Consider the following 12,784-nt stretch of genomic DNA (forward strand, 5'->3'; position numbering starts at 1 on the left):
TTAGTAGCATCATCAGCAACAACAGTAGCAGTTATATTAGAACTATCAGGAATATTAGCAGTATTGGAAACAACATCAGCAGGAGGTTCGTTAAGCAAAACATAATCCACTTCTAATTGTTCAAAGAAAATTAGAAGTTTCTGGGACCAACACTTATAATTGTTACCATCTAAAGGCTCAAGCTTTGACAGATCAGGAAGTGTTTTGTTCAAAGTGGTAACCATTAGTCAATATTATATACGAAATCGCTTTCAAATTGTAAGAAATATAGTTGGTAATAGTGACCAAGAATAGAAATAACTTATCGAATAAATACTGTGTCGTGGGAAGCCACTGCTTGAAAGCAATTTCAGTCCTACTGGGTGCAAATCGTTAAGACCGGTCGCTCTCCAAAGTTCCACAGTACTTCCAAACACGTGCACTCGTGGCTGGAAGTTTGAAGTTTGTAAAAAGGAATTGCCCTAGAAAATAGGAAGAAGAATAGTCTTTTGAGAGGATGAGAGAATAATATTTTTGGTTGGTGTTTTAGCTCACAAATGATGATGTTTATATAGGCAAATCATTTACGTTTTCTTCCATCAGAAAATCATAAGAGGCCAAATGTGAGTTAATGTTATGTAACATTTATTTTGGTTTAATGATAAAATTGTCATAATACAGTAACTTCAAACCTTCTGAAAAGTTGTATCTTTTCACAAACGAAGTCACAAAAGTTAAGAAACTGTTATATAAATGAATGTGAACTATTTATGAAGTAGTAACTTCATTCTCCCACTATGCATATATATAAAATCTAGAAATGTTATAACAAATTAATGGTGGAGAGGTATGACAATTAACCACGGATTAATTATAGATTAGAAATGTTCTTTGTTCTATGCATTATCAAATTAGAGTAACGCCTAAAAAGGAATAATACCAACACAAATCACAGCTGAGAGTTTTGCAAACAATCCAGAGCTTTGTGGGAAGCCTTTGAAAGGATGTGAGAATTCTTGGATATGGAAACATATTGATCGTGCTTCGTTCATCAAAGCGTTTATGGTTGGTTGGGTACTTTTCTTTACATTGGTTGTAGTCCTTTTATTTCAATTTCCAAGCAAGGTTATCAACAAGATAGTCTCATTCAACAAATGGAAACTAAGGGCAAAGGAACATTTAACTTCAGGAAGTGATTCACAAGGTAAAGAGGACTTAAACAGCAACCAGAAGGTAAATATCCTGTTAAAATTCCAGCTTTTCCCCTGCATTAGTTAAGTTCCAACTTTTTGCCAGCGTCGCGTATAGACTGCCACTTTACATTTCCTGCTGTTCTTTATTCAATGAACAAATGTGATATCAGTAAGTTTTTCTATCTTCTGTTCTAGTCTGTATGTTCCAATGATTTAACTGGCTGCTTTACAGATACTAAGGCTGGAGAAGTTTGTTACTAGAATGAGTTTTGGGGAGCTGAAAAATGCAACTTCTGGTTTTAGTGAAAACCATTTAGTAGGAAATGTAATGTTGGGCAAAGTGTACAAAGCAATACTTCCAAATGGCTGGACACTAAGAAGCTCAATGAATGGGTTTGGAGGACGAGTTTGTCCTAAAATATCATCTTTAAATTTAATAAGTAATTTTATATTCTAAAACCTCGAAAAATACTATCTATTATTCCTCGACTTGCGTGCGCAATCCGTATAATTTTTCGAAAAGTTTTTATGTGAAAAATGGATTAAAATGTGAAATAGAGCCTTAAAACTCAACTGAGTTGACTTTGGTCAATATTTTGAACAAACGGACCCGGATCAGTATTTTGACAATTCTGGTAGGTCGGTATCGTGATTTGGGACTTTGATGTATGCCCGAAATTTAATTTTGAGATCCGTAACTCAAGTTATGATCATTTAATGGAAAACTAGTAATTAAAGGCTAAAGATTTTCAAATTTGACCACGGGGTTGACATTTTGATATCGGAGCCGGAATTCGATTATAAAATTTGAATAGATCCGTTATGTTATTTAGGACTTGTGTGCCGAATTTGATGTCATTCCGGATTCATTTAATATGTTTTGGCACGAGATTTGCAAATGAAAAAGTTTAAAAACTCAAAGTTCGAATCGGGGTGTGAATTGTAATTTCAGCATTGTTTGACGTAATTTTTGACCCCGAGTAAGTCCGTATTATGTTACGGGACTTGTTGGTATATTCGGACAAGGTCCCAAGTACCCCAGTGTGAATCGAATCGAAATCGGAACAAGAATTGGACTTAAGCAAAATCTAAAATTTGGCCTTCTGTTGTAATCGCACCTGTGGATTTTTGACCGCATGTGCGAGCTCGCAAAAGCGAGCCTTCCATCGCAGAAGCGGCCTGGGCAGGCTGGGAAAAGGTACGCGGGTGCGGAAACTTGCACGCATCCGCGCGTTCGCAGAAGCGGACTTGACAATCGCAGAAGCGGAAGGCAGCGCATGTGCGCATTTTTCCTCCGCAGATGCGAGGCCTCGCCTGGCAGTCCCATTTCGCAGATGCAAGCTCGCATGTGCGAGCCCAGGCACCACAGGTGCAAAAATGCCTGGGCATTATATAAATCGAAGAGTCCGAGATTTTTACTCATTTTGGTCATTTTGAGCTCGGTTAAGGCGAGGTTTTGAGACATTTTTCACGACTTTGAATTGGATTAGTGTTCTATAACCAAAAATAATTATATTTCATAAATCCATGTCTATATTCATCATTTATTTCGGATTTAGATGGAAGAAATTGGAATTTTTATAAAATCTTCCAAAAATAAAAATTTAAGATTTGAAGTTTCATTTGACATCGGAATTGGATAAATTTTGTATGTTTGAACTTGGATAATTTTTGTATGGTTAAACTCGTAGCGGAACGGATGTTCGGATTTCGTGAGTTTATCCGAGATTTGAGACGTGGGTCCCACTGTCGAATACTTAAATGAATTTTGGATTTTTATCCGGAAAATTATTAAGTTCATATGGAATTAATTCCTATGATTCGTATTGAGTATATCAAATTGTTTGTGAATAGATTTGAAACTTTTGGAGGCAAATTTAAAAGGAAAAGCTTTAGTCGAGTAATTAATTGGAATTTGCAAAGCGAAGTAAGTGTCGTGGTTAACCTTGACTTGAGGGAATAGAACCCTTAAATTATTTATTATGTGAAATGCATGTGAACGACGTATAGGCAAGGTGACGAGTGTCTATACATCATCAAATTAAATTATTTGAATAATTATTTTAAATCCTAAATTTGTTTTAACAAATGAATTAATTGTTATAATAATTGTTTATCTCCTATTCTTTGCCAAATATTAATTCTCGAATTCTTGTAATAATTGTTACATGCTTATTTGATTTATGTGTATTAATTTCTACTTGACATTTAGCATATTAAATAATATAATGCCTATTTTCTCTCTGATTTCCACAATTATTTGCTACTTGTCATTGTTTGTTTCATAAATGAATTATAATTATTGTATGCCTTGATGCTTAATAGTTTCTCATTGAACGTGATATTTATTGGAGTAGTTTATTACATTTAAGAGTTGGTAAAAATATATTGGAGGAACTGATTGCACGCCGCAATATAATTAATTGAAATGAATATATTGGAGGAACGGGTTGCATGCCATAACAGAATTAATTGAAATGAATATATTGGAGGAACGGGTTGCACGCCGCAACAGAATTGATTGAATTGAATATATTAGAGGAACGGGTTGCACGCCGCAACAGACTTATTTAAAAGTCAATATATACTTGATTAAAAATAATTATATGAGAGAATTGAAAGTGAATATATTGTGGAAGCGGTTTGCACGCTATAACGGAAATTGGTTGAAATAATAATAGATTATGACTGCTGAGTTGACTTCAATTATTATAAATGAGTTACCTGAGTTATTTCTATAATATTGCGTACATGTTAATGTAAGTGAACCGCCTTAGCCTCGTCACTACTTTGTCGAGGTTAGACTCAATACTTACCAGTACATGGGGTCGGTGGTACTCATACTACATTCTGCACTTTTTGTGCAGATTTCGAAGTTAGTCTTAGTGGCGTACCATATACTGGCTCGGATTTCAACTACTCAGAGGCGACTTGAGGTATAACTGCACGGCGTTTGCAGTTCTGAAGTCCCCGTCTACTTTACTTTAGCTGTGTGTTTATTTTCAGGCAGCTTTATTTTATTCAGACCTTTATTTGTATTATTCTAGAAACCCGTGCACTTGTGACACCAATTCTGGGATGGTATTTAGACATAATTATTTATTTATGGATTATTCACTATATTTCAGACCTTACTTCTGTATTTGTTTCTTTATTATTAATAAATTTAAAAATTATTTTAAAATGGATAATATTATTTTAACGTTCGCTTGCCTAGCAACTGAAATGTTAGGCGCCATCACGGTCCGAAGGTGGGAGTTTCGGGTCGTGACAGTTGGTATCAGAGCACTGGGTTACATAGGTCTCACGAGTCACGAGCAAGCTTGGTAGAGTCTGAAGGATCGGTACGGAGACGTCTGTACTTATCTCTTAGAGGCTATGAAGTTTAGGAACAATATCTCTTCTTTCTTATTTTGTCGTGCGAATTTATTCTATCATCGATGATTGAACCAGTCCACTTTTATTTCCTCGCAGATGGTGAGAACACATAATACATCTACCGATGGACAGGGACCAGAGTCCCCGGTGGCAACTATGGCCAGGGGTAGAGGCCGAGGTCATGCTAGAGGCCGAGGTAGGGATCAGTCTAGAGCTCGAGCAGCTGCACCTGTTATAGAACCTCAGGTGGATCTTCAGGAGGAGGCTTCAGTTCAGAATGTACCAGTTGGGCCAGTTCAGGTCCCGGAGGGATTTATAGCCACTCCAGTGCTTCAGGACGCTATAGTCCGGTTGGTGAGTCCTATGGAGAGCGTGGCCCAGAATGGTACATTTACAGTGGCGCCAGCCATCTCACAGGCTGGGGGAAGAGCACAAACTCCCACTACTCCCGCTCCAGAGCAGATAGCTCCCTAGAATCAGGCTCCAGCAACCCCGCCAGTTGGGGTAGTTCAATCAGTTATTGCGGCACAGACAGGTGATAGACCTGCCATGTATTTTGAGGCGTTATTGAGACTGGATAAGTTTACCAAGCTCTTTCCAGTTCACTTCAGTAGTACACCTTCTGAGGATCCACAAGAGTATCTAGAACGCTGCCATGAGGTACTGCAGAACATGGATATAGTTGAGACTAATGGGGTTGATTTTGCTGTATTTCAGATGACGGGTTCCGCCAGGAGATGGTGGTGGGATTATATATTGACTAGACCAGTTGGATTTCCTGCACTTACCTGGGAACAATTTTCTCAGCTATTTCTGGAGAAGTTCCTTCCTATCACACTGAAGGAGGATTGCCGAAAGAAATTTGAGCATCTACAGCAGGGCAGTATGATTGTTACTCAGTATGAGTCCCGCTTTGTAGATTTTGCCCGTCCTGCTCTCCTTTTACTACCTACTGAGGGAGAGAGAGTGAGGAGGTTTATTGAGGGACTCACTCACCCTATGAGGCTTTAGATGGCCAAGGAGACCAGAAGTGATATTTCTTTACAGGAAGCTGCTAATGTCGCGGGAAGGGTCGAGATGGTTCTTGCACAGGAGAGTGGGTAGAGGTCTGATAAGAGGCCTCGTCAGTTCGGTGGTTTTAGTGGTGCCTCGCATGGAGGCATGGGTAATTTTGATAGGGTTCATCCTCCCAGACCGTTTTATTCAGCACTTCGTGTATCTCTCGGTGCTTCAGGGAGTCACAGTCCTATTATGCCTTACTCTGGGCAGCCAGTATTCAGTGCACATTCAGCTCCTATCAGTGCACCACCACTCCAGAGTTACTACAGTGGTTATCCGGCCCATCTAGGTCAGCTTCAGCTTCAGCAGCCACGTCATCAGGATGGGTGTTATGAGTGTGAGAACATTGGTCACATCAGGAGGTATTGCCCTAGGTTGGTGAATAACAGATCTCTGCAGGATTCTTGTGCCATCATATCGTCACCGGTTGCTTCACCGCCTGCTCAGCCAGCTAAAGGTAGGGGTCAGGCAGCTAGAGGTGGAGGTCAGGCCATTAGAGGTGGAGGTCAGGTTGTTAGAGGTGAAGGCCAGCCAGTTAGAGGCCGTCCCAGGGACGCAGTTCAGAGTGGTAGGGCCCAACCCGATTTTATGTTTTTCCAGCTAGGCCTGAGGCCGAGTCATCCGATGATGTGATCACATGTATTATTCCAGTTTGCCATAGAGATGCTTCAGTTCTATTTGATCCAGGATCTACTTATTCCTATATGTCATCCTATTTTGCTTCATATTTGGTTGTGCCTTGTGATTCTCTGAGTGCTTTTGTGTGTGTATCTACACCAGTGGGAGATTCTGTAGTAGTAGATTATGTCTATCGCTCATGTGTGGTTACTATCGGTAGTCTTGAGACTAGTGTAGATCTTTTACTTCTTGATATGGTAGATTTTGATATCATCTTGGGTATGAATTGGCTGTCACCTTATCATGCTATATTAGATTGTCATGCCAAGACAATGACACTAGCCATGTCAGGGTTACCTCGGTTAGAGTGGAAAGGAACTCCTGGTGATTTTACCAGCAGGGTTATTTCTTATGTGAAAGCTCGACGTATGGTCGAGAAAGGGTGTCTAGCCTATTTGTCTTATATTCGCGATTCCAGTGCGGATGTTCCTTCTATGGACTCAGTACCAGTTGTTCGTGAATTTTCAGAAGTATTTTCGTAGATTTGCCGGGGATGCCACCTGACAGAGATATTAACTTCTGTATGGATTTGGCTCCGGGTACTCAGCCCATTTCTATCCCACCATACTGTATGGCCCCGCCAGAGTTGAAAGAATTGAAAGAGCAGTTACAACACTTGCTTGATCAGGGATTCATTAGACCCATTGTCTCACCCTAGGTTGCACCAGTACTATTTTTAAAGAAGAAAAATGGCTCTATGCGGATGTGTATAGATTATCGACAGTTGAACAAAGCCACTATCAAAAACAAATATCCGTTGCCAAGAATTGGTGACTTATTTGATCAGCTGCAGGGTGCCAAGATATTTTCGAAAATTGATTTGAGGTCTGGTTACCATCAGTTGAAGATTAGGGCATCTGATGTCCCTAAGACAGCTTTTCGGACTCGGTATGTGTATTACGAATTCCTAGTGATGTCATTTGGGCTGACAAATGCCCCAGCAGCATTTATAGATTTGATGAATTGGGTATTCAAGCCTTATTTGGATTCTTTTGTGGTTGTATTCATTGATGATATCTTGATTTACTCCAGCAGTCGAGAGGAGCATGAGCAGCATCTTCGGAGGGTGCTTCAGACTATGAAGAATAATTAGTTATATGCTAAATTTTCTAAATATGAATTTTGGTTAGACTCAGTTGCCTTTTTGGGGCATGTTGTATCGGCGGAAGGCATAAAGGTAGATCCTAAGAAGATTGAGGTTGTTCAGAATTGGCAGAGATTCGGAGTTTCCTGGGTTTGGCAGGTTATTATCGTCGGTTCGTGGAAGGTCTTCATCTATAGCAAGCCCATTGACTAGAATAACCCAAAAGGGTGTCTCATTTAGATGGTCATACGAGTGTGAATTGAGCTTTCAGAAGCTCAAGACCGTTTTGACTACGGCGCCAGTGTTGGTATTACCCACAGGTTCAGGATCGTATACAGTATATTGTGATGCATCTCACATTGGGCTTGGTGCAGTATTAATGCAAGATAGCAGGATGATTGCATATACGTCATGGCAGTTGAAAGTTCACGAGAAGAATTATCCTGTTCATGACTTAGAATTGGCAGCCATTATTCATGCGCTGAAGATTTGGAGGCATTACCTCTACGGTGTCTCGTGTAAGGTATTTACTGATCATCGTAGCCTTCAGTACCTCTTCAAACAAAAAGATCTTAATTTGAGGCAGAGAAGATGGTTGGAATTGTTGAAAGACTATGATATCACCATTTTATATCACCCCGGAAAGGCAAATATGGTTGCCGATCCTTTGAGTAGAAAGGTTGTGAGTATGGGCAGTCTTGCGTATATTCCGGTTGGTGAGAGGCCGTTAGCTGCAGATGTTCAGACTTTGGCTAATCAGTTTGTAAGGTTAGATATTTCAGAACTCAGTCGGGTTCTAGCATACACAGTCGCTCGGTCTTCTTTATATGAACGCATCATAGAGCGGCAGTATGATGATCCTCATTTACTTGTCCTTAAGGACACAGTGCGGCACGGTGATGCCAAATAGGTTGTTGTGGGGGAAGATGGAGTTTTGCGAATACAGGGTCATATTTGTGTGCCTAATGTAGATGGGCTTCGTGAATTAATTCTTGAAGAGGCACACAGTTCTAGGTATTCTATTCATCCAGGTACCGCTAAAATGTATCAAGATTTGCGGCAACATTATTGGTGGAGGATAATGAAAAAGGATATAGTTGCATATGTAGCCCGATGTCTGAATTGTCAGCAAGTTAAGTACGAGCATCAGAGACCTGGTGGTTTGCTTCAGAAGTTAGAAATTCTTGAGTGGAAATGGGAGCGTATCACTATGGATTTTGTTATTGGACTCCCACGGACTTAGATAAAAATTTGACACATTTTGGGTCATTATGGACAGGTTGACCAAGTCAGCACATTTCATTCCAGTGGCAGTTACCTATTCTTCAGAGAGGTTAGCTGAAATTTACATTCGTGAGATTGTACGCTTTCACAGGGTGCCCGTATCTATTATTTCAGATCGAGGTATGCAGTTTACCTCACACTTCTGGAGAGCTGTACAATGTTAGTTAGGCACGCGGGTTGAGTTGAGTACATTATTTCATCCACAGACAGACGGACAGTCAGAGCGCACCATTCAGATATTGGTAGATATGCTTCGCGCTTGTGTTATGGACTTTGGAGGTTCTTGAGATCATTTCTTACAACTTGCGGAGTTTGCTTATAATAATAGCTACCAGTCGAGCATTTAAATGGCTCCATATGAGGCATTATATGGAAGGCGATGCCGATCGCCAGTTGGTTGGTTTGAACCGGGAGAGGCTCTATTGTTGGGTACCAATTTGGTACAGGATGCCTTGGATAAGGTCAAGATTATTCAGGATCGACTTCGCACAGCTCAGTCTAGGCAAAAGAGTTATGTCGACCGTAAAGTTTTGTGATATTGCATTCATGGTTGGAGAAAGAATATTGCTCCAGGTTTCACCTATAAAAGGTGTAATGAGGTTCGGAAAGAAGGGCAAGTTGAGCCCTAGGTATATTGGACCCTTTGAAATTCTTGAAAGGGTGGGTGAAGTAGCCTACAGGCTTGCATTACCACCTAGTTTATCAGCGGTTCATCTGGTGTTCCATGTGTCTATGCTCCGGAAATATCATGGTGATCCGTCTCATATGTTAGATTTCAGCTCAGTCCAATTGGACAAAGATTTGACTTATGAAGAAGAGCCAGTGGCTATTATAGCCCGACAAGTCCGACAGTTGAGGTCTAAGAGTTATCCTTCAGTTCGATTGCACTGGAGAGGTCAGCCGGTAGAGGCATCTACCTGGGAGTCCGATTCGTACATGCAGAGTAAATATCCACACCTTTTCTCCAGCTCAGGTATTTTTTCTAACTCCGTTCGAGGACGAACGTTTGTTTTAGAGGTGAAGAATGTGATGACCCAAAATATCATCTTTAAATTTAATAAGTAATTATGTATTCTAAGACCTCGAAAATAACTATCTATCATTCCTCGACTTGCATGCGCAGTCTGTATAATTTTTCGGAAAGTTTTTATGTGAAAAATGGATATAAAATATGAAATATAGCCTTAAAACTTAACTGAGTTGACTTTGGTCAACATTTTGAGCAAATGGACCCAGATCAATATTTTGACAATTCTGGTAGGTTCGTATCGTGATTTGGGACTTGGGCGTATGCTTGGAAATTAATTTGGAGGTCCCTAGCTCAAGTTATGACCATTTAACGGAAACTAGTAATTAAAGGTTAAAGATTTCAAAGTTTGACCACGGGGATGACTTTTTGATATCAGAGCCGGAATCTAATTCTGAAAATTTGAATAGCTCCGTTATGTCATTTAGGACTTGTGTGCCAAATTTGATGTCATTCCAGATTCATTTAATATGTTTTGGCACGAGATTTGCAAATGGAAAAAGTTTAAAAACTCAAAGTTCGAATCGGGGTGTGAATTGTAATTTCAGCGTTATTTGACGTGATTTTTAGTAAGTCTGTATTATGTTACGGGACTTGTTGGTATATTCGGACGGGGTCTCAAGTACCCCTAGTATGACTCGAATCGAAATCGGAACAAGAATTGGACTTAAGCAAAATCTAAAATTTGGCCTTAAATGAATACTTAAATGAATTGACTAAAATTCGTACTAGATATGGTCATTATGAGTTTCTGGTAATGTCTTTCGGTTTGACTAATGCCCCGACATCGTTTATGGACCTGATGAACAGGGTATTCAGGCCATATATTGATTCATTTGTCATTGTCTGCATTGATGACATTTTGATCTACTCGTGCAGTAAGGAGGAACATGAGCAGCATATGAGAGTAGTGCTTCACACATTGCGGGAACAAAAGCTATATGCTAAGTTCTCTAAATGTGAGTTCTTGCTTGAGTCTGTAGTATTTTTGGGACATATTGTATCGGGTGATGGTATTAAGGTTGATCCCAAAAAGATTGAGGCAGTTCAGAATTGGCATCGTCCCACTTCGGTGACTGAGATCGGGATTTTCTGGGTTTAGCAGGTTATTATCGTCGGTTTGTGGAAGGTTTTTCATCTATTGTAGCACCTTTGACCAAATTAACCCAGAAGTGTGTTTAGTTTCGATGGTCCGATGATTGTGGGTCAAGCTTTCAGAAGCTCAAGACAGCATTGACTACAACACCAGTGTTAGTGTTACCTTCTGGTTCGGGGATGTATACAGTGTATTGCAACACTTCACGTGTTGGTTTGGGTTGTGTATTAATGCAGGAAGGGCGATTTATTGCATATGCTTCACGTTAGTTGAAGCCCCACGAGCAGAATTATCCGGTACATGATTTGGAGTTAGCTATGATTGTTCATGCCCTTAAGATTTGGAGGCATTATCTTTATGGGGTGTCCTATGAAGTTTATACTGATCATCATAGTTTGCAGCATTTGTTCAAGCAGAGAGACCTAAATTTGAGGCAGCGCAGATGGTTGGAATTACTAAAAGATTATGATATTACTATCCTATATCATCCAGGTAAAGCAAATGTAGTTGCAGATGCCTTGAGTAGAAAGGCGAAAAGTATGGGTAGTTTGGCTTTCATTTAAGCAGAAGAGAGGCCATTAGCTTTGGATATCCAGTCCTTGGCCAACAGACTTGTGCGGCTAGATATTTTAGAGCCCACCCGAGTTCTTGCATGTGATGTAGCTTAGTCTTCACTATTTGAGCAGATCAAGGCTCGCCAGTATGATGACCCACACTTAATGGTTCTTCGAGAAACAGTACTACGAGGTGGTGCCAAGGAAGTTACTATTGGTGCAGATGGTGTTTTGCGACTCTAGGATCGTCTGTGTGTTCCTAATGTGGATGAACTGAGGAAAAAGATCCTGGAGGAGGCACACAGTTCTCGGTACTCTATTCATCCAGGTGCTACGAAGAAGTATCGTGACTTGAGTATGTAGCTAGGTGTCTAAATTGCCAGCAAGTTAAATATGAGCACCAGAGGCCAGGTGGCCTACTTCAGCAGATGACTATACCGGAATGGAAATGGGAACGCATCACTATGGACTTTGTAGTTGGGTTGCCGCGGACCTTGAGGAAGTCTGATGCAGTTTGGGTGATTGTTGACAGGTTGACCAAGTCGGCACATTTTATTCCTGTTGTGACTACGTATACTTTAGAGAGATTAGCCCATATTTATATTCAAGAGATAGTTCGGTTGCACGGTGTGCCAATTTCCATCATATCAGATAGAGGCCCTCAGTTTACTTCACATTTTTTGAGAGCAGTACAGAGTGAGTTGGGGACCCGTGTAGAGCTCATCACAACCTTTCATCCGCAGACCGACGGGCAGTCAGAGCGGACAGTTCAAATTTTGGAGGATATGCTTAGGGCATGTGTGATTGACTTTGGAGGTCAGTGGGATCGTTTTCCGCCTTTGGCCGAGTTTGCTTATAATAACAGTTACCAATCCACCATCGAGATGGCTCCATTTGAGGCTTTATATGGCCGTTGATGCGTTCACCTATCAGATGGTTTGATCCCGGTGAGGCTAAATTATATGGTATTGATTTGGTAAAGGATGCCTTGGAAAAGGTAAAGTTGATTCAGGAGCGACTTCGTACAGCACAGTCCAGACAGAAAAGTTACGAGGATCAGAAAGCGCGTGATTTATCATTTATGGTAGGTGAAAAAATTCTCTTGAAGGTTTCACCGATGAAGGGAATTATGAGATTCGGGAAGAAAGGCAAGTTGAGCCCAAGGTTTATAGGCCCATTTGAGGTGTTGAGACGAGTTGGGGAGGTTGCTTATGAGCTTGCATTGCCTCCTAGTTTATCGGGAGTTCATCCGATTTTCCATGTATCTATACTCCGGAAGTATCATGCTGACCTATCACATGTGTTGGACTTCAGCACAGTTCAGCTAGATAAGAGTTTGGGTTATGAAGAAGAGCCATTTGCCATTATTGATAAACAAGTTCGCCAGTTGAGGTCCAAGAGGATTTCTGCAGTAAAGGTCCAGTGGATGGGCCAACCAGTCGAGGAAGCGAC

Source organism: Nicotiana tabacum, chromosome 15 (genome assembly GCF_000715075.1).
Source record: "Nicotiana tabacum cultivar K326 chromosome 15, ASM71507v2, whole genome shotgun sequence".
Classification (NCBI taxonomy): Eukaryota; Viridiplantae; Streptophyta; class Magnoliopsida; order Solanales; family Solanaceae; genus Nicotiana; species Nicotiana tabacum.